At 44.6% G+C, this 27,410-nt stretch overlaps 1 protein-coding gene across 3 annotated transcripts in view; it reads right to left on the bottom strand.

Moving 5' to 3' along the window:
• The window catches only part of TRMT11 (tRNA methyltransferase 11 homolog), a 255,548-nt gene that overhangs the window by 81,038 nt on the left and 147,100 nt on the right, over positions 1-27,410 (bottom strand). The window contains exon 13 of one of the 3 annotated variants that reach the window (XM_069234819.1): positions 22,199-22,525. The exons of the other annotated variants lie outside the window; for them this stretch is intronic. The gene's annotated coding sequence lies outside the window, so the exon portion shown is untranslated. Of the gene's footprint in view, positions 1-22,198; positions 22,526-27,410 lie in introns of those variants that run through there. 3 annotated transcript variants of the gene reach the window in all.

Raw genomic sequence — 27,410 nt, 5'->3', positions numbered from 1 at the left:
CAATCAGTCAACAGCCCAAAATACTGTATATTGGACAATTTCAATTCCAAATGGTTGGCAAGGGTATAACAATTAGAGTCACTTAACTGTCGTTCTCCTTCCCATAGGTAATAGTTCTTATCTAGGACAACTACATTGCCCCCCTTGTCAGACTCACGAATAACAATATTAGAGTCATGTTTTAGGCTATCCAAAGACAATTTCTGTTTGATAGTAAGATTATCATACTTTACATTTTTATAACCATATCTCATTTTCTTAAATTGGTTAATCATATCTTTTTCAAATACTTGAATCGCATCACATTGAACAACTGGCAGAAAGATAGATTTAGGCTTAAATGGACTGGGACATGAAATATCTGTCTCAATACCCAGAGTATCTAAATTCACAAATGGATCATGCGCATTAGAGTCAGAATCCAACACTGATAGTGTGTGTAATAGGTCTATATCTGAGATACATAATTTGCTAATATTGTTTGTTTTTTCCAAAGTAGTTTCTTGCACTATTTTATTTTTATACCATTTTTTCAGTTTTACTTTTCTTACAAAGTGGAAGAGATCATGAACTTTTACGTGCTTCATCATCAGCAAAGAAACCGTGATAACTGTTCCAACTCTCTGCTCTCCAATACATTAATATGCAACGTAAAATATGGTTTAGCGAAAAAGTCCGTAACGGCGTATGCCCGAGTTGCAGGACGCCAACCAGAACAGGATACTTCACAACTCACAATGCAGGTTTTTGCACTGCTCTGAAAAACCCTTGTGTTCCAGTATTTGATGTCTGCCTTTGAAACTTGAGACATGCAGCATTCATCTCAATCTTTTACTGTTAAAACCTAGCATCTTTGTTGTTTGCAGATATCTATAAACCAGAACAGTAGCTGTCAAGAAATTAGCTTCTATTAGTTACAAACAGTTTTTGAACATTTGGTCTCCATTTGAGGCTTCAGGGATGGCTGTATTTGAAACTCAAAGCAGCAGCGTTTGATACTTGACCTATGGTGCAGTTTATTTCCTTGCAGAAAGCTCCACCAAACAAGGAGATTAATACAATATTTAATGTATCTATTGAAACTGAAAATGTTTCTGAGCTCGATCGTTAGATGTTATTCTGTGGTAGTATAGCTCATCACCCTCGTTTGCTGTACCAAATAGTACACAGAGAATATGCCATGAAATGTTTTGGGTGGAAAGAACCTCTTGAGAACACTTTTTCATTTCAGGATGAACATCTTGCTGCATAAGGATACCATTTGAATGAAGAAGGGGTAAACCCTGAAGAGTGAATTGTTGGTGGTTTCATACAGATTCTATCATCCAAGAGTCTAATGTTATTTCCTTTAACTCCAGAATAAACATTTACACCCTGCCTTACAAAAGGATGCAGTGCTAGGGAAGACAGTAAATACATGAACTGGTGTGGTTTGCTCCTCTAGCTTAGAAGTAGACCTTGCTGTGAATGTGTCTTTGCTCCATTCTTCTAACTTGCATTTCAAACACTGCTCTTGCTACCTTGCAGAAATGAGAGGTTCAAGAAAGAGAGCAGTTTGAGAGCCTCTGACTAATACCAGAGGGTGTTGTTGGTGGTCTTCATGGAGTAAGAATCGGTTTAACCATCCCTTACACACAAAAAGACAATCTGAACCTCATGGCTTTTACATTATGGTCATTGTCAGAGGTAGCTTTGAAGAACGAACAAGGAAACTATCTCATCTCTCTACAACGTTACCAGCCAGCAGATCAAGATGCCGCCACTAAGGCCCTAAGCATTATTCACAGGACTGGTCATAGGGAGGCTACATCCATTTTGGATTTGTACTTATGAGCCCTCAGTGTCACTGCCTCAAACAATTTGGTGCTTGCAAGTAACATTTCTAGATAGAAGACAAAACAACAGTGTCTCCTTGAGAAATTCCTTCTTCCATCTGCAGTAACTACAACTTCATTCACGGATCATAAAGTCTTGTAGAAAATGTTACTAAACCTAAGAACCCCCAGCTAGCTAAACTGTTTTAGAAGAGCTGTTTCAGAATGTCACAACAATTAAGAATTGGGCAGATGTACAAAAGACGGATTAATAACTCAAAACATAAGGCCAGTTATACTTAACTGTAGAAAGTGCACCTTCAAGCTATGTTGCGCACAGCATTTACAATAATATTGGATCAATTTATAGACTCCCAAATCCAGAGTTCAAACAGACACTTACAATGTTTAGCACTAGAATCTGTTGTCAGGACAGCACAGCCATAATAGATGCAAAGCAATAACCTATCTTGATTCAAGCAAACAGGCCACAAATCTGGATTTTTGCTGTAAACTAACAGAGGGCTGCACTCCCAAAGTCAAAGGAATAGGCTTTGGGAGTGAATGTTGATAACGTTCATCCTCAAATCTAAAATCCAGCATGTTTTTCTTGAAGAACTGCTACAGTCTACTGGCCCAATATGACTGAAACACTTAATTTAGGATGTATTTGCACTCTCATCCAGCATGACATGTGGGACGCCTGACATTCTGTGGTTTTTTGGGTGTTTGCTAATATTATCAAATATGTATTCCCTGATTCAGACGCATGCTAGTTCAAAGGTGGGGGAAGTCCATATAGCCTGAATGTTCACTTTCAATTTCCCCAAGTGAAATTCTATCAATATTTATACGCAACTATGTCTGATAGTTTGTGTTACAGAAATTCTGCTTTAAGACTATGGTCCCTCCCATATATGATACCTTTACAGTCTTTGTTTTGGTTGGCAGTACATTTTATTGGTTATTTGCATCTACACAATACAACAGCCTGTAATATTTGATTATAATACATAGCAGAGGGCACTAGGCTCCAGTCTGATCCTACTTTGCTCCTTATGGAGGGTATGGGGAGTAAGACTAAGACAAACCTCAAGATTTTTCTTCCTCAGAGAAGGAAAAAGAAAACAGTTGTGTGCCTCAGGAATTTACATGAAGGTAAACAATTATTCACTTGGTTTTATGATAACCTGTATGAGAAACAAAGCACAGGGAGGCACAACACTTATACTCCTCCACATTCTTACTATTTACAAAATATACCAACACAGTAATCCTCCACAAATAGCCCTTCTTGACTTTGAATTCCAGATGCCAGGGTGGTAAACAATCAGCCCCTGAAAGAAAACAGTCATGTATAGTTGCAACCCACATATCTTAATCCAACAAAAATTACATATATTGATGAATACTTAAAAGATGTATTTGCGTTCAGATGAGGAAAATACACAGCTGTGGATTTCCACAAGACAATAATGCCTGCAAAAACAGTAGGTTAGGTTTCTCCTACAGTAGGAGGAAGAGATAACAAAACCAGTGTCCTTTATCTTTTCATGGATGAGATTAACAAAAGGAATCTCTTTCAGGCATATGGACAAAGATAATATGCTCTCTTCTCAAAGGTATGACAGAGCAGTAAGCATACAGTCCATACATCCCTGATGGGTACATGCAAGCTGATTAAAAAACACCAACCTAAATGTGAATTCTAACCGCTCGACAAGAGAAAAAACACTCCACACCCGGGGGGGGGGGGCATGCTCCAATATGACTGTAATACCCCCACTACAGCAGAGAAAACTACAGACCTGAAACTGCAATCTCGGATCTGAATGGAAGAACCTGTGTGACCAGAACACCTAACTCGCTAAATATGGGCTGGCGGTTCAGGAACTTTATTGATTAAGCTCTTATATCTTTAATTGGGTGCCCCAAAAGGTGAAAGAAATGCAATGGCCAGGCTCCCTAAGAATGGACTATCATTCTCACCAATAACAATTACGTGGCAATTAGTGATTTGGCTGTGATGGAAAAATGCGGGTTTTTACTCCCTCTCAGCCTACACGTCTAACAAAATATAACTAATCTGCCAATCTTATTGGTGAACTGCATTCTAGAAATGAAGAAAGCATTAAAACAAGAGCTTCCCAACATTCCAACCTGAAGACGAAATGTGCATGATGGCACTCTGTAAAGCTGGAGAAATCCTTACAATAAAATTCATGTCAATTTGTCTTGGCATCAAAGTTTCTCAGCCAACACAGCATTAAAGCCACGCTTTATCAAGAATCCAAAGTCATGCTAAATGGGCATCATTAACTGCTCCGTGTTCAAGATCCAGAAAAAAATTTATACGATCCCCATCAAATACATTGCAAGTGAAAAAATGCATAACCCTTTGAATAAGCTATTTATCCTTTTGGATTCCAAGCATTGGAAGGGTTTGTTTATTTTAAACCAGAGCCCCTGTGAAACTGTAAGCATTCCAAAGAATATGTCTCTGACACTAAAAGGAACAGACATCAAAGGAAACTTGAGCAAAACAGCCACAACCACTCCACCGACCTAAGAACCACACATGCAGTTCATAAGATGAGACGCACCTGGCTGAAAATGACCCTACACAATTAATTAGCCAGTGGTCTGATGTTAGAGCTCAAAATTTATTTTTGGGCTGCCAGGTTGGAAACATGCTCATATTTCCCAGTTTGTGCTTTTTGGAGGATCTCAGGAGTGCATTACCGTGAAATGTTGGATCTGCGCCTATCTTTTATATCCATACTAAGTGGAAACAGAACCCATTAGAATTGTGATGTATGATTCTATAAATAATACTTAAGCAACTTCACAATGGGAAAGAAAAACATATTCTTGAAAAGCCGTATGTGAGAAAAAGGCTAATTTGCATGTATTTTACTATCCTAAACGCTTCTTTTCTGAAAGTGTATTGATTTTATAGGGGATCGTTAGGGAAAAAAGGCCTTTGAGGGTTTTCACAATATGTAATAAGAGTCTGATAATGTGTACACAGGAGCCATTAACTGGGGCAATTTACTTGCAACTGGTTTCCATCATGGAAGGCTGTCAGACGTCCCACTCTTCTGGAATGCTTTTTTGCGTGCACTTTTTTGAGTAAACACATAAGGACGTCATGAATGCCACACTGTATCAGAAATAATACTCGTATGTGTTCACGATCACTGCCATATTCTAATAATAGAAGTGCGTCCATTGTTAACAAGCACTGGAAAAGCCAGTAGTTCTGGCCTTTTTTTTACCTGCCTTCTGGCGATGCTGTTCAGCATCGGCAAGATGCTGTGCAGCATGGCCAAAAAGACAAAGCAGCAACTGCGTGATTTGTCAACACATGCTTGTGTGATGAAGTGTTCATGCGCATGTGTCATTGCACGTGTGCATGTAAAATTATGCGGGCACCGTTTTTCTTTTATTTACCAATCCGAGATGGATCGGTATTTTTTATTTTCTTTTTAAAGAAAAAAATAGTAGTTTGAAAGCACTAATTTTCATGCGGCTGGCTGGCAGCAAATAGCTGCCTGCCCCCGCCCCATTTCCCCTCAGCCCCCAAAAGATGGTAGGTGTCGGAGTCTGTGGAGCAGCTGCTAGGAGGAAGCAACAGGGAGTGGGAAGGGGAAAGCAGCACACGAGGGTGAGCAGCATGGGAGTTGGGGAGAAGCAGGCAAGTGAGAAATCAACAGAGCATGCGAGAGGGAAGGATTGAGTTTGACGGGGAAAGCACGAAACAGAGCTTGCAACACAACTGAGAGCGCAAGTGCAGGTATTTGGTCGGGAAGAAGCACAGAAGGGAGAGAGTTGGAAAACACATGTACTCTCAAGAAGTGCTTAAGTATAAACAAAATAGTTCCCTAAAGGTGTGCAGTGCAAGGACAGATGCCACCCAAACCGAGAGATTGTAAAGAGACTATGCTCCAGGTAAGAGAAAAACACAAGATGGACAAGCAAGCCATCAAATTAGAAACACACAAATTTGAGTGACATTAAAGCCACCCAATGGTAAGCGATGGAAGGGCTCTGCAAGTTCTTGGTAGGCTTACAACAGATCTTTTGCAACCACACAGCTTGTAATCCCTGGTAGGCTCATCCTACAAAAAGAGGTGAGACGAATTAAGTCCACTGTATGACCTCAATGTGAGGGTTTGGACTTGCCCAGAACTGTACTGATAATTTATGTGAAAATACTGATTTTAAATATGATGCAAAGGCATAAGTCACAATTTAATCAGAGTTAAACAGTAACAGTTTTCACAGGCAGTTAGCACTCTTCTCTGTCTCCTTCAACCAGAAAAAGAAAGCAACAAAAATTGTGAAATTAATAATCAAACAGTTCAGTAGAACACCTTGTAAAGTGATCTCTTTCTAGGCAAATACACCGATAACTGCTTTGATTATTTGGAACTGCAGATTAATAATATATCTGACTTTAAAACTAACATAGCGATCAAGCACAAGAGCGCATGTCTGTCATAGAAACACACTTTAAAAGTTACAAAAAGTGTTACTAAATTAAACGCATTTGATCAGCTTCTTGCATGTATGCAATTACATTACTAGTTTAGTTGCCACAAGGCTTAAACCGCCAAATGCACTGGTGAAGGAAGATGCGGTTTGTGTTGTTAATCTAACAATATGCTGAGACAGCATATATTTCAATTAAAAAAAATAGAGCATAAAATAATATGCTCTTACATTTGAGCAAACATCATTTTGTTGTGCACTCAGTGTGCAAAACCCAGGAGGCCAGAACACATGCAATGCCTGTAACCAAGTTCTAAAACAAGCAGAGCACCCATCATATTAATTATGTAGGCAATGTTACAACATATGTACTCAAATTTGAATGACTTGAAGGAGCACGGCATCCCAACAAGTCAGGCTGCCGGAAGAAGTGTATATAGTTTCTGGTGCGCATGTCTACATTTTTGGGTGTTTGGTTCATGAAGTGGCTGCTGGGTTGTGTACGATGACAGAATGCTCCTGGAGTTGAGTGAGTCCGTTCTGCCAGAACTCCTGAAGAGAGCTTTTCGGCATAATGCATACATTCGATGAAGTCATGGCAGGGAAGCCAACATTTCTCAAGGGCAAAGGTTTAGATCCAATAATCGACCCTATATGATTAATTTAAGTGATGGATGGAATGGTACTGGAAAAGCCCCTTTTACGCTCGTAAGGTTGGTCTCAAGATTACAAACTGATTTTAGCAATAAAATACATTGCTGATGGGAGAAAAACTCATCCTGACTGCTTGTCAAGGTTGTCTCAACAGCAAAGCGTTGCTTATCATACAAAAGATGAACAGCATTGCAAAGATGCTACATTAAGGGGGTCATTCTGACCTTGGCGGTCTTTTCGCAAGACCGCCAAGTTACCGCCGCGGTGAAGACCGCCGACCGCGGCGGTATGCCGCTGTGCGCATTCCGACCGCTGGGAGCGTTCCGCCGGAAAACCGCCAGCAGCCACACTGGCGGTCGGCGGGAAAGTGGAGACTGGTCAACCTCCACCGCCACGCCAGCAGAACACCGCCCACAGAATTACAACCCACATTTCTGTGTGGCGGTCTTCTGTTGGCGGTCTTCTGTTGGCGGTCACCTCCCCATGGCTCCTGTCGCCTCCCGGAGGACCAACGCACAAGGTAAGTTGATCGTCCGTGAGGGGAGGGGGTGGGGGGGTGTTGTGTGATGTGTGCGTGCATGGGGGTGTGCGTGTGAGTGTGTAGAGGGGGTGTGTGAGTGCGTGCATGCGGGCGGGGAGTGCTGCTGTGCCTATGGGCAATGTGTGTAGTTCGGCGGGTGCGCATGTCGGCATGTATGTGTGCGGGTATGTGTCCCCGTTGTGTATGTGTGTGTGTAGGGGGTGTGTATATGTGCATGTTGGGGGTGTGTGCATGTCGGGGTGCGTGTATGTGCATGTCGGGGTGGGGGTGGGGGTGGGGAGGGGGTTCGTACCACCTCTGGGGGGTGGCAGGGGGGTGGAGGGTGTGGGGGGAGGACTCGGGGGGGCAGTGGGGGGTGGGGGAGACCCCTATCAGTGCCAGGAAAGGAATTCCCTGGCCCCGATAGTGCCTACCGCCATGGTTCGCATGGCGGTTCCCGACCGCCAGAAACCGCGGCGGTAAGCAGGGTCATGATACCGTTGGCGGTCTTGGGTCGACCGCCGGACCGGAGTGCGCAGACTCCAGCCCGTCGGTCATGACCGCCGTGGCTGTCGGAGTGGGGAAGTGGCGGTCGATCGCGGCGGTGACCGCCGCGGTCAGAATGCCATTTTTTTGACCGCCGGTCTGTTCGCGGTCCAACCGCCGCCTCTCCGCCGACCGCCAAGGTCAGAATGAGGGCCTAAATGTTGTTGATAATTGTGGTGGCACAATTTCGGGAAAAGAACGGTTAGATACATGCAACTCAGATAATCCATCAGCACAGGCCAAGGAATACTATGTTAATGAGTGGCTGTCTGATAAGACTTTAGAAGTCAATTTACAAAGGTTTGGTCATGTATCATCAGAACTGAGTTGAGAAGGAGATATTTTGAAAAGGCACAATATGTTTGTTTCACTTATTGCCATTAGAGAGGCATTAGTAAAGATTCACATTGTGGACTTCTGGGGGTCACAGTTACAAAGAAACTGTTGAAAAGATATTACAGGTGGCAACTATGGAGCACTGAACGATATAGGCCCTCATTATGACATTGGCAGTAAATCCCACTTACCGCCATGCTGACTGCCGCAACATACCGCCGCCACAGCAGATATCCGTTCACCATATTATGACACACACACACACGCACACACACACCAATCCGTCACTATTCAGCCACACACACAATTCCGCCACACCAACGTTCAGTGATAAACTGGCGGTATCAAAACCCCAAAACTCACACCGTTACGCCAACAGCACAACGCCCATCGCATTATGACCCACGAATCACCACGGTGGACATTCAATGGCGGTAAACCATTGGCGGTACATACCTCTGCGCTCAAAATACACACACACAAACAAAACACCACCACATTGGACAATTCAAACAACACACACCTGACACCCATACACACACCACACCCACACACCCCACTAAATAACACACACCCACATTACCCACAACGAGACAGACACCACGATCACAGACAAGACCAGAGTTACGTACTACCTACACCTATACACCACTCATGTACCCCATATCGCACACCCCAACACACCCTCACCTACACACCCAACACAACACCCATGGCACCACAAAGACACCCCGTATTCTCAGAGGAGGAGCTAAGGGTCATGGTAGAGGAAATCATCAGGGTAGAGCCTCAGCTATTTGGAGCACAAGTGCAGCAGCTATCCATTGCAAGGAAGATGGAGCTATGGCGGAGAATCGTGGATAGGGTCAATGCCGTGGGACAGCACACCCACTCGCTGTGCAGAGGACTGGCGGTGGACCCCCACCTCCTCCCCCACAACTAACAACATGGGAGGAGCAAGTCTTGGCAATCATGCATCCTGAGGCCCTGGCCGGAGTAGGAGGAGGACTGGACTCTGGTAAGTCAACTCTTTACTACTATCACCCCCCTACCTGCATGCCATCACAAACCCCCACCCTCATCCTCACTACCATCACTCCACCACCTCCCACACACCCCACCATCACATCTCACTCATCCCAATGCCAAGCTCTGCATGCACTACCAATGCATGGACATCACTTACAGCCCTACATGGACACCTATCACCAAAGCATGCACACTAGAGAGAATCAGCTAGCCCACCACATACCAACTTACACAAGTTAAAGCTGCCAGGGCAAATACAACCAAAGAGGGCAACCCACTGTTACACAATATGCCACACACAGAAACAATAACACATCATTTACATCCACAGAGGTATCCCAGCCAGTGTCACTGGAGAGGAGGTGAAAGCCATATCCAGTTCCCCCAACTGAAGAGGCCTACAGTGATGACAGCAACTCTGGTCACCTGGATCTGGATTACAAACCTGGCCCATCAGGGACCTCTGGACAGTTGGTTACCCAAGCCCAGTCTACACTCACCCATCAGAGCCTCCTCCATCTGGAAACACCACACAGCACCCACCCAGCGTACCCATGCCTCTGTCCCCGGGACACGTCAATCAGCAGTGTGTCTACCTCTCCAGGGACTCCAGGGCACACCTCATACCCAAGACAATCAGGGACCTGGGGTCAGTGGCAGTGGGCACATGGCTCAGGGGACAGAGGCATAGGACAACAGGGAAACTGGGAGGAGTGCTGTGTGCCAGGGGGAGGACAGGCCCAGGAAACTGACTCTCCAAGAGGCACTCACTAAGATCCTGGGAGCATATCAACATTCCCAGGACACAATGGGCCAGATCCTGGACAATGTGGAGGAGAACAGGCGGCTGCAGGAGGAACAGTACCAGGGGATCAGTAAGGACTTGCAGGCCATCAACACAACCCTGGTCTCCATAGCAGGGATGCTGGTAGACATGGCCAACTTTATGAGGGAGGCAGTCTCACACCAGCGGGGCCTGCCACTAGCGAGTCATCTGAAGTGCCTTCCACCTCCGTTGCCATTAGTGGCTAGGAGGTCCCGCCACAGGACTCACAGGCCACCAAAACCCATCCCCCTGCAGAAGGAGAATCACCCCACAAACGTTCCCTGCGAGCCAGGCAGAAGCTAGAGACTATTGCCAAGACCCCCACCAGGTAATGAGACTCTCCTGATTGTCACCCCTGTGTCCCACTCTGTGACCCTGTCCACCTTGAACTGCCATTGCTCCCCTTCCTATGTCCCCATGGACAATGCACCTGTGCTACAGATTGGAACTATACCCTGTTATTTCCTCCATCATCACCCCATCCCTTTGCACTTGCCCCTCTTTTTCTTAGCACTTCAATAAACACCCTTGGAAAAATACAAGTATGGAGTATGTCACATTTTTCAAGTATGTATTCATTTAAACAGGTACAAACAATGCAATTCAACTGTACAGTAAATGAGCACATAAGAAAGACCTGTAGTTGGCTGCAGTGATCACATAAGGAGCTGTAGTGAGGCACCAACATCTGTAAAATGAATTGCCAAAGGGTACAGTAAGTGGGCAAAGAAGTGGGAAATGACAGCAAGCTAGCGCCAAAGAATTTCAAAATAATGACAGTGAAATGTGAAGTAACACTGTCTTACTTGTGTGTCATTGGAAATATTGTCGTATCACTGCTGTTCTGTTGTGCTCATCCTCATCCTCTGCCTCCCCATCCTCATCCTCACTGTCCACAGGGTCCACTGCTACCACACAGCCATCTCCAGTCTCCTCCTCCTACAGAAAAGGCACATGGCGTCTCAGGGCAAGGTTGTGCAACATGCATGCCACTATTATCTGGCAGACCTTCTTGGGTGAGTAGCACAGGGATCCACCTGTTAGATGGAGGCACCGTAACCTGGCCATCAGGAGGCCAAAGGTTCTTTCTATGATCCTTCTGGTTCGCCCATGTGCCTCATTATAACTTTCTTCTGCCCTTGCCGTAGCATTCCTCACAGGGGTCAGAAGCCATGATAGGTTGGGGTAACCAGAATCACCTGCAAATACTGAGGGACAACATTTAGTCACAGAATCTTCCATATGGCCCACACTATACTCATACACCAACATATACTGGCTTGGGACCAGGGCTCACCTATTAGCCACAACCTGTGCCTCTGAAGTTGGGCCATCACATTTGGGATGCTGCTATTCTTCAGGATAAAGGCATCATGCACCGACTCAGGATACTTAGCATTGACATGGGAGATGTACTGGTCCGCCAAGAACACCATCTGTACATTCATTGAGTGGAAACTCTTACGATTTCTGTACACCTGTTCATTTTGATGGGGGGGGGCAAATTTAATATGTGTTCCATCAATCGCCCCAATTATGTTGGGGATATGTCCCATTGCATAGCAGTCAGCCTTCACTGTGGCCAAACCCTGCACCTGGGGAAAAACAATGTAGCTGCACATGTGCTTAATCAGGGCAGACAACACTCTGGTCAGCACTATTGAGAACATTGTCTGCGACATTCCTGCTGCCAAGCCCACTGTCACTTGGAAAGAACCAGTCGCCAGGAAATGGAGCACTGATAGGACTTGCACAAGAGGGGGGATCCCAGTGGGGTGACGGATAGCAGATATATTAGGTCAGGCTCCAATTGGCCACACAGCTCTGTGATTGTGGCCCTGTCCAGTCTATAGGTGAGTATTTTGTGCCTGTCCTCCATTGTTGCCCAGTCCACCAGGGGTCTGTACACGGGGGTATGTCTCCATCTCCTATTCATCCGCAGCGGTAGCAATCTATGGGCCAAAAGAGTGAGGAGCCGGTCACAAACTGAACATTGGGGCTACAACAGTACGATGCAACGTGTCAAAATGTAATGGGTAAGTGAGAATTGTCCTGTATATCTAAATTTAGACAGTGACAGAGTAATTATCCTGGGCCTTATCCCCCCACCCCTTGAAATGGCGTCCGCCTGTCCAGTGTGGAGGGACAGGTGGAAGTAAGTTAATTCCACTGACGTTGTGGGAGCCGGTTGAGAACCACAGTGCAACTCCTCATTGGTTAACATTGGACCTTATGGGGTATAGTTGCCAATGGTGATGTACGCCGGCGGTGACAGTATGCACAGCCGCGGATGTGACCGCCATTTTCTTTCTGATTCCTCATTTGCTACCTGACCTTCCACAGGAGAGGACCTACACTGCCTGTGCTGCTGTGACCTGTGTCTGGAACCTACCATGGCCGGTGTGGGAAAGGGCCCTTGCCTTCACCTCGGCGGAGTTGGAGAGACTCGTGAATGGGGTCCTGCCCCAGTACGGACAGCTGTATGGGCCTCTAGACCACCAGGTGACTATACTGTTGGCACGATGCATGTGGCATGAATGCATGGAGTGGTGTGTGAAGGCCTCGTGTAAGGCGGGTGGGTGGATGTCCCCTGGGTGGCGTACAGGTTGTGTGCAGGGCCATGTGTGTATAAATGGTGATGTGAAGGGGAATGGTGGGCCATCAGTGTAACAGGCAGGACTGCCTGGCTGATACTATTTTCTTGTGTGTATTCCCTCTGCAGGTCAGAGCCCTTCAAAAGAAGGGTATATGGCGTGCGGACCCTCGGGATCTACGGCAGGCGGAGCACCCACTGTCGGAAACAGTGGGAGGAGCTGAGATGGGCACAGAAGATGGGGGAGGCCCAGCTGGGGATGGCCTCCCAGAGGAAGGGGTGCCCGTCGAACCCTGACCCCCCTGATGGCCCGCATACTGGCGGTGGCTTATCCTGAGCTGGATGGGCGCTTGAGGGCATCACAGCAACCACAAGGGGGTGAGTACAGTGCCCATCATCACAACTTACGCATGACAGGGTGGTATCTGGGTGAGGGATGTGTGTCAGTGGGTACCCTCAGGCCAGCCTGACATTGCAGAGTAGGTCGCCTGGTGGCAAGGGTCCTGAAGGGATAATCCTGCTTCCTAGCTCATAGGCATCCACTACAGGTCAGGGCTGCGTGGGTCCCAGGGGTGCTGCATTTGGCAGTGTGTGCCCCTCCCTATGCCTTGGTTGATAGCAATATCACTGATAGTGCAATGCATATTGTGTAGACCTGTTCCCTGGGTGTGAGTGTGCTGTGTACACCAACGGTGGTGTTGGTGCAGCCATTGACCCAGTGTATCCTATGTCTCTTGCCCCTCTTTTTGTTTTGTCACCCTGTCCTTACGTGCATTAGCATAGTCTGGCGGAGGAGCAGAGGCACCGGAGATGGAGGGAGCTGCATCCCACAGGACCCCGGAGGCAGAGTCCACCGACGGTGAGAGCACCACGGCGGAGACTGGAGGGGACAGTTCGGACACAGATACCTCCTCCGATGGAAGCTCCCTGGTGGTGGCGGACACCTCTGTGACCACCCCAGCTACAGGTAGAGCTGCCACCCCCTGTACCAGCACTGCCCTCCCGGCAGCCCCTCATTGAGTTGCCCATGCTTTGCTCACCCAGGAGGGTGGGCATCTCCTTCACCCCAGGCACCTCAGGCCCTGCCCCAGTGAGCCCTGTTGCCCTGAGTGAGGAGGCTACTGACCTCCTGAGCTCCATCTCTGTAGGACAGTCAACCATTGTGAATGCAATTCAGGGGCTGGCAGCCCAGATGCAACAGACTAATGCATTCCTGGAGGGCATTCACACTGGCTTGGTGGCCCAACAGAGATCAATCCAGGCTCTGGGCTCCTCTCGATGGCAGCCATTGTCCCTGTTTCCTCCATCCAACTTCCTCTTCCCAAACCCGTTCCCCTCAACCCCAACCTATCCCAAGCACACAAGCAGACGAGCATGCACACAAGACAACACACAAGAGTGGCACAGGCAAACACAAGCACCACACTTCATCCCACAGGCACTCACACAAACACCATCCAGATGCAGACATACCAACATCCACAATTTCCACTGTGTCCCCCTCCTCCTCCTCCACTTCCCTTCCAGTTCCGTCAACACTTACACCTGCATGCACTACACCATTATCCACTACCAGCATCACCACCACACCTAGCAGAACACACACCTCACTGACAGACACCGCCACAACAGCCATGCACACGTCCCTTGTGTCCTCTCCCACTGTGTCTGTCCCCTCCCAAAGTACACAAACGCAAGCATTCAGACACCCAACAGCCATCCACCTCACAACAGCATCCAGCCCATGCACCTGCACCCAAAATCAGAAGACACCTCCTACAACCACTCCCTCTTCCTTCACTCCCAAACCTTCTCCCTCTTCCCGCCCCAATGTCCCTAAAAAGCTTTTCCTATCCACCATTGACCTCTTCCCTACCCCTCCCCCACTGTCCTGCATGTCTGGCAAGGGTGGCAAAAACCCAGGCAAGCACCTCAGCCACCCAGTCCACGGGCCCAGTAGTCATCACAGCCACTTGTGGTGGGAAAGGATCCAGGGCACATGTCCTGAGGGTGAAGGAGCCTGCACCAGGCAGCCTCAAGGGTAAGGAGCTTGTCCCAGCTGCTGCCAGGAAAAGCAAAGAGCCTGCCCCAGCTGCTGGCAGGAAGAGCAAAGAGCCTGCCCTGGCTGCTGCCAGGAGGAAAAAGGAGCCTGCCCTAGCTGCTGGCAGGAAGACCAAGGAGCCTGCCCCAGCTGCTGCCAGGAAGAGGAAGGAGCCAGCACCAGCAGGCAGTAAGGGCAAGGGGCCTGGTGCAGGGACTCTGACGGAGACCCCACCACCAACCATGGTTGTGCAGCCATCTGAGGCTGTAGGGGATGGGCTGGAGCCTCCCCCCACCAGCATCAGCAGCACCACCACCACCACCACCACTGAGCAGCGGCGGATGGTATGTAGTCCTGCCTCCATGGGCTGCTGTGCGGCCTGCCCCCTGCTAATCCAGTCAGTATTATTAATAAATATTAACAAGAGAGTATTATTTTCAAGTAGAAATAGCAGAAATAAAATATTTAAAAGAAATACATTGATTTCATTATGAATTATGTGTTTAGAAAAATAAAGTTATAGTTTAAATACTACTTTGACATAACATGAATTATGCTTCAATAAAGACAATTTGCTTTGAATATTTGATTTGAATTTATGGGTGTGTAGTAGGTTTTATTAATTAATTGTAGTATTGTGTATTAAAGGCTTCCTTAACATGACTACGTCAGAAAGTTTATTTTGCAAGCAGTCATGGAAAATGTTATTGTTCACACTGTCCATTAACCTGAATTATTTCGCTAGGTTGCAAATGCCTTTCTGAATGTTCTATTGCATTCTAGGAGAAGAGCATGTCAAATGTAACAATATTTCTTCTAGCTGCAGAGTTGCACAGGAAGAACCAGGAAGCTTATATAAAGAGAATATTAGCTTAATGTATTGTGTGCCATGGGAAAGGAACTGTTAGTTGCAGATTATTAGAAAATATAATATGAAATTATATTAGAAACAATGGATTATTGCTGATAGAATTTTGAAAAGTTGCCAACTTGGTGGTGCCATGTACAATGATTGGATGCTGAAATCAATGCCCAGTCTGTGCCCACCATGAGGACCAATCAAATGGATTTTGGCTATTTTAATTATGTGAAGAACTTTGGAACAGAAGTCAAATCCCCTCGGAACTTGCTTGATGTCATTCCACTCTTGTCTTGATGCTGTCCAGAACCCACCATAAGCCTTCTCGCTCACATTCTCTGCTCTGAGTTTCTTGGTGTGATTTCTCATCATAGTCTTAACTGTCCTAGTCTGTTACGTGGTTCAGTACTAATAAGACCAACTAATTCGTAACTGCTGATCTATCCAATGTGCAGCTGTTGTTTTGCACTGTCCAGATGCTGCTTCCAACCGACACCAAAAGAAGGTGAATGCTCTGTGCAACGAATCAATGTTTACTGCTGTCCCACGAGAAGAGGTATAACTAAATGAGGTTTCTTGTTTCGCTTTTTGAGTTAGTAACTTACACCAGCATATTCTTGTAGAGTTAGCTTTCCTAGTTAGATTTTTTCCAAATTATTTTTTTGTCTTCTTTTATTTTTGACATGCAAGTCACAATTTGGTTAGTGTTAGGTATGGCCCAGCTCTGAAACTGAATTGCTAAAATTGTATTTTGATGACTTTCTGATGTCACCATCACATGTTTTGAAATCTGGTTATGTTCATACTGTGTTTTTGCTACTTTATATTATTCTTTCAGAGTGTCTAACAGTATTGATGTTTAGTAGGTTAAATCTTTTCAGACGCTTTGGTCAGCCTATGATCTTCATGTATGTTTATAAGCGTTGTGTTACAAGTGTACGGTATGAGTTTTGAGTAGGGTTTGCACCTGCAATGCTTTGGAAAATTGTGGTAAAGTGTGATGTATGAGTGAAGTCGGGAATTTGCGTACTCCAAGGTAGTTGAGTAGGGAGTTGGCGTACTCCAAAGGGTGAAATAGGGGGGGGGGGGGGGGGGGGGGGGGGGGCGGGGGGGGGGTTGCGTACTCCAAGTCAATGTGGCACTTTGTGCTCTAATACTGCCCAGTCCTGCGTGGCCTAAGACTCCGGAGTATGTACAAGTGTATAGAGACACTTGGTTAATATATTGTCCGCAGGTGAGGGCTTGGTCGATTGAGCACTGTCGAAAACACCAGTAGTATTTCCCTTGAGTGTGTATGTTATTGGTTGGTATTAGGTGAATCCTGGGCGCACATGGAGGATCCGTACTAATCAGAGTGAGGTTTGAGGTCAAATCTTACTTGCGTTTGTGAGAAAGCCACAGCCGGAAGAGTAGCTGTTTGTGCGAAAGGTCACAATTGAAATTTCCGCACAGCCTCCAAAGTGTTTGAGTCCTACCCGTAGTGAGCAAACAGGTTTTTGGTTTCTGAGCTCGCAATATTTTGCATTAAGCTTTGCGTGAATGTGTATGAGACGGCTCTGAAGTGAGTAGCAGCTGCAAGACAGAGTGAGTATGACATCATTTGGTCCGCACTGGGATAGGTCGGTTGGTGAGAAAAGCTGCACATGGATTGGTGGGCAAGACTGCGCTGCTATAGGTCGAGAACAGCTCGTGAATAGGATTGTGGGATTGAAAATTACTTCCTGGTTTCATAGATTTTCTGTTTGTGAATTTGATTTGTGTAAAAATAAACATTTTCAAAGCCTTAAAGAGTGCGTTGAGAGGAGCTGTCTTTATTCCAGTTTGAGAGGGTGAGCCTACTCCACCTGAGGGTACACCAGTATTCGAGATAATGGAAGAGAGATGAGTTTCAGCATGTCTTTGGGTAAATCAATGGTGCAAATTAACTGAGAAGGATGGCACCTTAGCTTTTCCTAGTTATGAAACCTTTAATTTGAGAATCTTAGAGAATCTGAGGAGGGTGATGTATGAATTAAAGCCCCTTCCTAGACCTGCACAGTTTGAAGCACTTACTATTTTGTGAACAAGGTGCGAGACAAAAAGAAGCTCCGAAATTTAAAAGGAGAATGAGGAAAGCAGAAAAGACACTAGCGGAAGCGAGGTGGGATGCAGAGTAGAAAATGTGAAGAGCAAATACATTACATGCAGTGAAGTTATTTCCAGCAAATACACAGCAAGGTGATGCAGGTGATAACCCTAAACCCAAAAAGAAATCGGAAGAAGATACAGAACAGGAGTTGGGTGAAAATTAAAGGGTAGCACATGTCGAGAGTGATTCAGATGATGAATTTCTAACTCAGGTGTTGCAGAATCGTCCCCCACCATATAATGCAGTTGAATCAGTAAATCAGAATGTAGTCCCGAATTTTGCCACAGCTTCAGTTCCAGAAAGCCAGGATCGGATAATTTCAAATGTGCCTCCTGCTAATGTTGCACAGGTACCAGCGGTTTATCCGACAGTTCCAAATGTTAACAGTTCAGAATGTTCTAGTTCCAGGTATGCTACAACCAATTCAGAATGCAGAAATGGCTCAGTTTGAGTCCACAGCTAGTGTACAGACACCTGTACAATTTGTGAATCAGAGAGAGACAATGCCAATGTACTCCCCAGTAATGACCCCCCAGAATGTTGTCCAGAATCTGTTGGTACAGTACTAACTGGCCAAGGTAAAGGATGAATGTTCCTGCAAAATCAGTTGAATTTGTCAGGATCAGAAGCACTAACAGTTCCTCTAACTATAGGTCGAGTAGTCCTGTTGTATGCCCGGAGTAATAATGAGAGTGGTCCCCAGATTATAAATCCAGTAACAGCAATGAATTCACCTTTCAGACCAACTGCAGAAATTGAGAGACTGAGCACTACACTGCCAGCTATGACACCTTTTGGTTTGAACCAGACACATAATGGAGTTGGTCCACTGATTGATATGACATGTCCCCCAGGTTCAATGGCATCATCTAGGATGACTCAAGAGCAAATTATGAGACCCCTATGCAATGTACCGCAGTTTGTGCTCCGCAACAATGGTAATAGCATTAGTTTAAAAGAATTGACTGCCCAACAATTGACTGAATAGTTAAGACAATTTGAGTGAAACATCAGTTTCAGGAAATATGCCAGAAGGAGAAAGAATGTGACACCGATTTTGGAATTGTACTAAAGCTTTGAAACTTTATTCAGCTTGGAGTTTTATTTAGTGTTGATTTATTCAGTGTGTTTAATATTTTTTATTGAGTTTTATATTATTGATTTGTGGTTGTTGGATCCTAACTACTGACTTCGTAATAAAGTCTAAAGGTTCAGTCGACCTCTGAGGGTGAGTATTTATGATGATATCTCACCCTTGGATCGTTCCAGTAGGTATTAGTGCAATTTGTGTATTGGTCATTTCCACAAGTGTTATCTCCACTTCCTTACTGTAAGCTTGGATGGCCAGACAGGACCGTGCCAAGTGCATAAATTCAGTCTCAGGAGTAGTGGACCAAATACACTCTGATGTTCCCGCAATCTAGATCTGGTCATTATGACAGTTTTTTAAGAAGCTCTATGTAGGAATTTGTAGTGTGGGTGATCACATTTGAGAAATTGGTATTCTTCCCACTCTAATAAACCCTTATCTCTCCAATCAGTCAACAGCCCAAAATACTGTATATTGGACAATTTCAATTCCAAATGGTTGGCAAGGGTATAACAATTAGAGTCACTTAACTGTCGTTCTCCTTCCCATAGGTAATAGTTCTTATCTAGGACAACTACATTGCCCCCCTTGTCAGACTCACGAATAACAATATTAGAGTCATGTTTTAGGCTATCCAAAGACAATTTCTGTTTGATAGTAAGATTATCATACTTTACATTTTTATAACCATATCTCATTTTCTTAAATTGGTTAATCATATCTTTTTCAAATACTTGAATCGCATCACATTGAACAACTGGCAGAAAGATAGATTTAGGCTTAAATGGACTGGGACATGAAATATCTGTCTCAATACCCAGAGTATCTAAATTCACAAATGGATCATGCGCATTAGAGTCAGAATCCAACACTGATAGTGTGTGTAATAGGTCTATATCTGAGATACATAATTTGCTAATATTGTTTGTTTTTTCCAAAGTAGTTTCTTGCACTATTTTATTTTTATACCATTTTTTCAGTTTTACTTTTCTTACAAAGTGGAAGAGATCATGAACTTTTACGTGCTTCATCATCAGCAAAGAAACCGTGATAACTGTTCCAACTCTCTGCTCTCCAATACATTAATATGCAACGTAAAATATGGTTTAGCGAAAAAGTCCGTAACGGCGTATGCCCGAGTTGCAGGACGCCAACCAGAACAGGATACTTCACAACTCACAATGCAGGTTTTTGCACTGCTCTGAAAAACCCTTGTGTTCCAGTATTTGATGTCTGCCTTTGAAACTTGAGACATGCAGCATTCATCTCAATCTTTTACTGTTAAAACCTAGCATCTTTGTTGGTTGCAGATATCTATAAACCAGAACAGTAGCTGTCAAGAAATTAGCTTCTATTAGTTACAAACACTTTGTGAACATTTGGTCTCCATTTGAGGCTTCAGGGATGGCTGTATTTGAAACTCAAAGCAGCAGCGTTTGATATTTGACCTATGGTGCAGTTTATTTCCTTGCAGAAAGCTCCACCAAACAAGGAGATTAATACAATATTTAATGTATCTATTGAAACTGAAAATGTTTCTGAGCTCGATCGTTAGATGTTATTCTGTGGTAGTATAGCTCATCACCCTCGTTTGCTGTACCAAATAGTACGCAGAGAATATGCCATGAAATGTTTTGGGTGGAAAGAACCTCTTGAGAACACTTTTTCATTTCAGGATGAACATCTTGCTGCATAAGGATACCATTTGAATGAAGAAGGGGTAAACCCTGAAGAGTGAATTGTTGGTGGTTTCATACAGATTCTATCATCCAAGAGTCTAATGTTATTTCCTTTAACTCCAGAATAAACATTTACACCCTGCCTTACAAAAGGATGCAGTGCTAGGGAAGACAGTAAATAAATGAACTGGTGTGGTTTGCTCCTCTAGCTTAGAAGTAGACCTTGCTGTGAATGTGTCTTTGCTCCATTCTTCTAACTTGCATTTCAAACACTGCTCTTGCTACCTTGCAGAAATGAGAGGTTCAAGAAAGAGAGCAGTTTGAGAGCCTCTGACTAATACCAGAGGGTGTTGTTGGTGGTCTTCATGGAGTAAGAATCGGTTTAACCATCCCTTACACACAAAAAGACAATCTGAACCTCATGGCTTTTACATTATGGTCATTGTCAGAGGTAGCTTTGAAGAACGAACAAGGAAACTATCTCATCTCTCTACAACGTTACCAGCCAGCAGATCAAGATGCCGCCACTAAGGCCCTAAGCATTATTCACAGGACTGGTCATAGGGAGGCTACATCCATTTTGGATTTGTACTTATGAGCCCTCAGTGTCACTGCCTCAAACAATTTGGTGCTTGCAAGTAACATTTCTAGATAGAAGACAAAACAACAGTGTCTCCTTGAGAAATTCCTTCTTCCATCTGCAGTAACTACAACTTCATTCACGGATCATAAAGTCTTGTAGAAAATGTTACTAAACCTAAGAACCCCCAGCTAGCTAAACTGTTTTAGATGAGCTGTTTCAGAATGTCACAACAATTAAGAATTGGGCAGATGTACAAAAGACGGATTAATAACTCAAAACATAAGGCCAGTTATACTTAACTGTAGAAAGTGCACCTTCAAGCTATGTTGCGCACAGCATTTACAATAATATTGGATCAATTTATAGACTCCCAAATCCAGAGTTCAAACAGACACTTACAATGTTTAGCACTAGAATCTGTTGTCAGGACAGCACAGCCATAATAGATGCAAAGCAATAACCTATCTTGATTCAAGCAAACAGGCCACAAATCTGGATTTTTGCTGTAAACTAACAGAGGGCTGCACTCCCAAAGTCAAAGGAATAGGCTTTGGGAGTGAATGTTGATAACGTTCATCCTCAAATCTAAAATCCAGCATGTTTTTCTTGAAGAACTGCTACAGTCTACTGGCCCAATATGACTGAAACACTTAATTTAGGATGTATTTGCACTCTCATCCAGCATGACATGTGGGACGCCTGACATTCTGTGGTTTTTTGGGTGTTTGCTAATATTATCAAATATGTATTCCCTGATTCAGACGCATGCTAGTTCAAAGGTGGGGGAAGTCCATATAGCCTGAATGTTCACTTTCAATTTCCCCAAGTGAAATTCTATCAATATTTATACGCAACTATGTCTGATAGTTTGTGTTACAGAAATTCTGCTTTAAGACTATGGTCCCTCCCATATATGATACCTTTACAGTCTTTGTTTTGGTTGGCAGTACATTTTATTGGTTATTTGCATCTACACAATACAACAGCCTGTAATATTTGATTATAATACATAGCAGAGGGCACTAGGCTCCAGTCTGATCCTACTTTGCTCCTTATGGAGGGTATGGGGAGTAAGACTAAGACAAACCTCAAGATTTTTCTTCCTCAGAGAAGGAAAAAGAAAACAGTTGTGTGCCTCAGGAATTTACATGAAGGTAAACAATTATTCACTTGGTTTTATGATAACCTGTATGAGAAACAAAGCACAGGGAGGCACAACACTTATACTCCTCCACATTCTTACTATTTACAAAATATACCAACACAGTAATCCTCCACAAATAGCCCTTCTTGACTTTGAATTCCAGATGCCAGGGTGGTAAACAATCAGCCCCTGGAAGAAAACAGTCATGTATAGTTGCAACCCACATATCTTAATCCAACAAAAATTACATATATTGATGAATACTTAAAAGATGTATTTGCGTTCAGATGAGGAAAATACACAGCTGTGGATTTCCACAAGACAATAATGCCTGCAAAAACAGTAGGTTAGGTTTCTCCTACAGTAGGAGGAAGAGATAACAAAACCAGTGTCCTTTATCTTTTCATGGATGAGATTAACAAAAGGAATCTCTATCAGGCATATGGACAAAGATAATATGCTCTCTTCTCAAAGGTATGACAGAGCAGTAAGCATACAGTCCATACATCCCTGATGGGTACATGCAAGCTGATTAAAAAACACCAACCTAAATGTGAATTCTAACCGCTCGACAAGAGAAAAAACACTCCACACCCGGGGGGGGCATGCTCCAATATGACTGTAATACCCCCACTACAGCAGAGAAAACTACAGACCTGAAACTGCAATCTCGGATCTGAATGGAAGAACCTGTGTGACCAGAACACCTAACTCGCTAAATATGGGCTGGCGGTTCAGGAACTTTATTGATTAAGCTCTTATATCTTTAATTGCGTGCCCCAAAAGGTGAAAGAAATGCAATGGCCAGGCTCCCTAAGAATGGACTATCATTCTCACCAATAACAATTACGTGGCAATTAGTGATTTGGCTGTGATGGAAAAATGCGGGTTTTTACTCCCTCTCAGCCTACACGTCTAACAAAATATAACTAATCTGCCAATCTTATTGGTGAACTGCATTCTAGAAATGAAGAAAGCATTAAAACAAGAGCTTCCCAACATTCCAACCTGAAGACGAAATGTGCATGATGGCACTCTGTAAAGCTGGAGAAATCCTTACAATAAAATTCATGTCAATTTGTCTTGGCATCAAAGTTTCTCAGCCAACACAGCATTAAAGCCACGCTTTATCAAGAATCCAAAGTCATGCTAAATGGGCATCATTAACTGCTCCGTGTTCAAGATCCAGAAAAAAATTTATACGATCCCCATCAAATACATTGCAAGTGAAAAAATGCATAACCCCTTGAATAAGCTATTTATCCTTTTGGATTCCAAGCATTGGAAGGGTTTGTTTATTTTAAACCAGAGCCCCTGTGAAACTGTAAGCATTCCAAAGAATATGTCTCTGACACTAAAAGGAACAGACATCAAAGGAAACTTGAGCAAAACAGCCACAACCACTCCACCGACCTAAGAACCACACATGCAGTTCATAAGATGAGACGCACCTGGCTGAAAATGACCCTACACAATTAATTAGCCAGTGGTCTGATGTTAGAGCTCAAAATTTATTTTTGGGCTGCCAGGTTGGAAACATGCTCATATTTCCCAGTTTGTGCTTTTTGGAGGATCTCAGGAGTGCATTACCGTGAAATGTTGGATCTGCGCCTATCTTTTATATCCATACTAAGTGGAAACAGAACCCATTAGAATTGTGATGTATGATTCTATAAATAATACTTAAGCAACTTCACAATGGGAAAGAAAAACATATTCTTGAAAAGCCGTATGTGAGAAAAAGGCTAATTTGCATGTATTTTACTATCCTAAACGCTTCTTTTCTGAAAGTGTATTGATTTTATAGGGGGTCGTTAGGGAAAAAAGGCCTTTGAGGGTTTTCACAATATGTAATAAGAGTCTGATAATGTGTACACAGGAGCCATTAACTGGGGCAATTTACTTGCAACTGGTTTCCATCATGGAAGGCTGTCAGACGTCCCACTCTTCTGGAATGCTTTTTTGCGTGCACTTTTTTGAGTAAACACATAAGGACGTCATGAATGCCACACTGTATCAGAAATAATACTCGTATGTGTTCACGATCACTGCCATATTCTAATAATAGAAGTGCGTCCATTGTTAACAAGCACTGGAAAAGCCAGTAGTTCTGGCCTTTTTTTTACCTGCCTTCTGGCGATGCTGTTCAGCATCGGCAAGATGCTGTGCAGCATGGCCAAAAAGACAAAGCAGCAACTGCGTGATTTGTCAACACATGCTTGTGTGATGAAGTGTTCATGCGCATGTGTCATTGCACGTGTGCATGTAAAATTATGCGGGCACCGTTTTTCTTTTATTTACCAATCCGAGATGGATCGGTATTTTTTATTTTCTTTTTAAAGAAAAAAATAGTAGTTTGAAAGCACTAATTTTCATGCGGCTGGCTGGCAGCAAATAGCTGCCTGCCCCCGCCCCATTTCCCCTCAGCCCCCAAAAGATGGTAGGTGTCGGAGTCTGTGGAGCAGCTGCTAGGAGGAAGCAACAGGGAGTGGGAAGGGGAAAGCAGCACACGAGGGTGAGCAGCATGGGAGTTGGGGAGAAGCAGGCAAGTGAGAAATCAACAGAGCATGCGAGAGGGAAGGATTGAGTTTGACGGGGAAAGCACGAAACAGAGCTTGCAACACAACTGAGAGCGCAAGTGCAGGTATTTGGTCGGGAAGAAGCACAGAAGGGAGAGAGTTGGAAAACACATGTACTCTCAAGAAGTGCTTAAGTATAAACAAAATAGTTCCCTAAAGGTGTGCAGTGCAAGGACAGATGCCACCCAAACCGAGAGATTGTAAAGAGACTATGCTCCAGGTAAGAGAAAAACACAAGATGGACAAGCAAGCCATCAAATTAGAAACACACAAATTTGAGTGACATTAAAGCCACCCAATGGTAAGCGATGGAAGGGCTCTGCAAGTTCTTGGTAGGCTTACAACAGATCTTTTGCAACCACACAGCTTGTAATCCCTGGTAGGCTCATCCTACAAAAAGAGGTGAGACGAATTAAATCCACTGTATGACCTCAATGTGAGGGTTTGGACTTGCCCAGAACTGTACTGATAATTTATGTGAAAATACTGATTTTAAATATGATGCAAAGGCATAAGTCACAATTTAATCAGAGTTAAACAGTAACAGTTTTCACAGGCAGTTAGCACTCTTCTCTGTCTCCTTCAACCAGAAAAAGAAAGCAACAAAAATTGTGAAATTAATAATCAAACAGTTCAGTAGAACACCTTGTAAAGTGATCTCTTTCTAGGCAAATACACCGATAACTGCTTTGATTATTTGGAACTGCAGATTAATAATATATCTGACTTTAAAACTAACATAGCGATCAAGCACAAGAGCGCATGTCTGTCATAGAAACACACTTTAAAAGTTACAAAAAGTGTTACTAAATTAAACGCATTTGATCAGCTTCTTGCATGTATGCAATTACATTACTAGTTTAGTTGCCACAAGGCTTAAACCGCCAAATGCACTGGTGAAGGAAGATGCGGTTTGTGTTGTTAATCTAACAATATGCTGAGACAGCATATATTTCAATTAAAAAAAATAGAGCATAAAATAATATGCTCTTACATTTGGGCAAACATCATTTTGTTGTGCACTCAGTGTGCAAAACCCAGGAGGCCAGAACACATGCAATGCCTGTAACCAAGTTCTAAAACAAGCAGAGCACCCATCATATTAATTATGTAGGCAATGTTACAACATATGTACTCAAATTTGAATGACTTGAAGGAGCACGGCATCCCAACAAGTCAGGCTGCCGGAAGAAGTGTATATAGTTTCTGGTGCGCATGTCTACATTTTTGGGTGTTTGGTTCATGAAGTGGCTGCTGGGTTGTGTACGATGACAGAATGCTCCTGGAGTTGAGTGAGTCCGTTCTGCCAGAACTCCTGAAGAGAGCTTTTCGGCATAATGCATACATTCGATGAAGTCATGGCAGGGAAGCCAACATTTCTCAAGGGCAAAGGTTTAGATCCAATAATCGACCCTATATGATTAATTTAAGTGATGGATGGAATGGTACTGGAAAAGCCCCTTTTACGCTCGTAAGGTTGGTCTCAAGATTACAAACTGATTTTAGCAATAAAATACATTGCTGATGGGAGAAAAACTCATCCTGACTGCTTGTCAAGGTTGTCTCAACAGCAAAGCGTTGCTTATCATACAAAAGATGAACAGCATTGCAAAGATGCTACATTAAGGGGGTCATTCTGACCTTGGCGGTCTTTTCGCAAGACCGCCAAGTTACCGCCGCGGTGAAGACCGCCGACCGCGGCGGTATGCCGCTGTGCGCATTCCGACCGCTGGGAGCGTTCCGCCGGAAAACCGCCAGCAGCCACACTGGCGGTCGGCGGGAAAGTGGAGACTGGTCAACCTCCACCGCCACGCCAGCAGAACACCGCCCACAGAATTACAACCCACATTTCTGTGTGGCGGTCTTCTGTTGGCGGTCTTCTGTTGGCGGTCACCTCCCCATGGCTCCTGTCGCCTCCCGGAGGACCAACGCACAAGGTAAGTTGATCGTCCGTGAGGGGAGGGGGTGGGGGGGTGTTGTGTGATGTGTGCGTGCATGGGGGTGTGCGTGTGAGTGTGTAGAGGGGGTGTGTGAGTGCGTGCATGCGGGCGGGGAGTGCTGCTGTGCCTATGGGCAATGTGTGTAGTTCGGCGGGTGCGCATGTCGGCATGTATGTGTGCGGGTATGTGTCCCCGTTGTGTATGTGTGTGTGTAGGGGGTGTGTATATGTGCATGTTGGGGGTGTGTGCATGTCGGGGTGCGTGTATGTGCATTTCGGGGTGGGTGTGGGGAGGGGGTTCGTACCACCTCTGGGGGGTAGCAGGGGGGTGGAGGGTGTGGGGGGAGGACTCGGGGGGCAGTGGGGGGTGGGGGAGACCCCTATCAGTGCCAGGAAAGGAATTCCCTGGCCCCGATAGTGCCTACCGCCATGGTTCGCATGGCGGTTCCCGACCGCCAGAAACCGCGGCGGTAAGCAGGGTCATGATACCGTTGGCGGTCTTGGGTCGACCGCCGGACCGGAGTGCGCAGACTCCAGCCCGTCGGTCATGACCGCC

Source organism: Pleurodeles waltl, chromosome 5, assembly GCF_031143425.1.
Source record: "Pleurodeles waltl isolate 20211129_DDA chromosome 5, aPleWal1.hap1.20221129, whole genome shotgun sequence".
In the NCBI taxonomy this organism is placed as follows: Eukaryota; Metazoa; Chordata; class Amphibia; order Caudata; family Salamandridae; genus Pleurodeles; species Pleurodeles waltl.
This window is presented reverse-complemented; position numbering and strand designations above follow the sequence as displayed.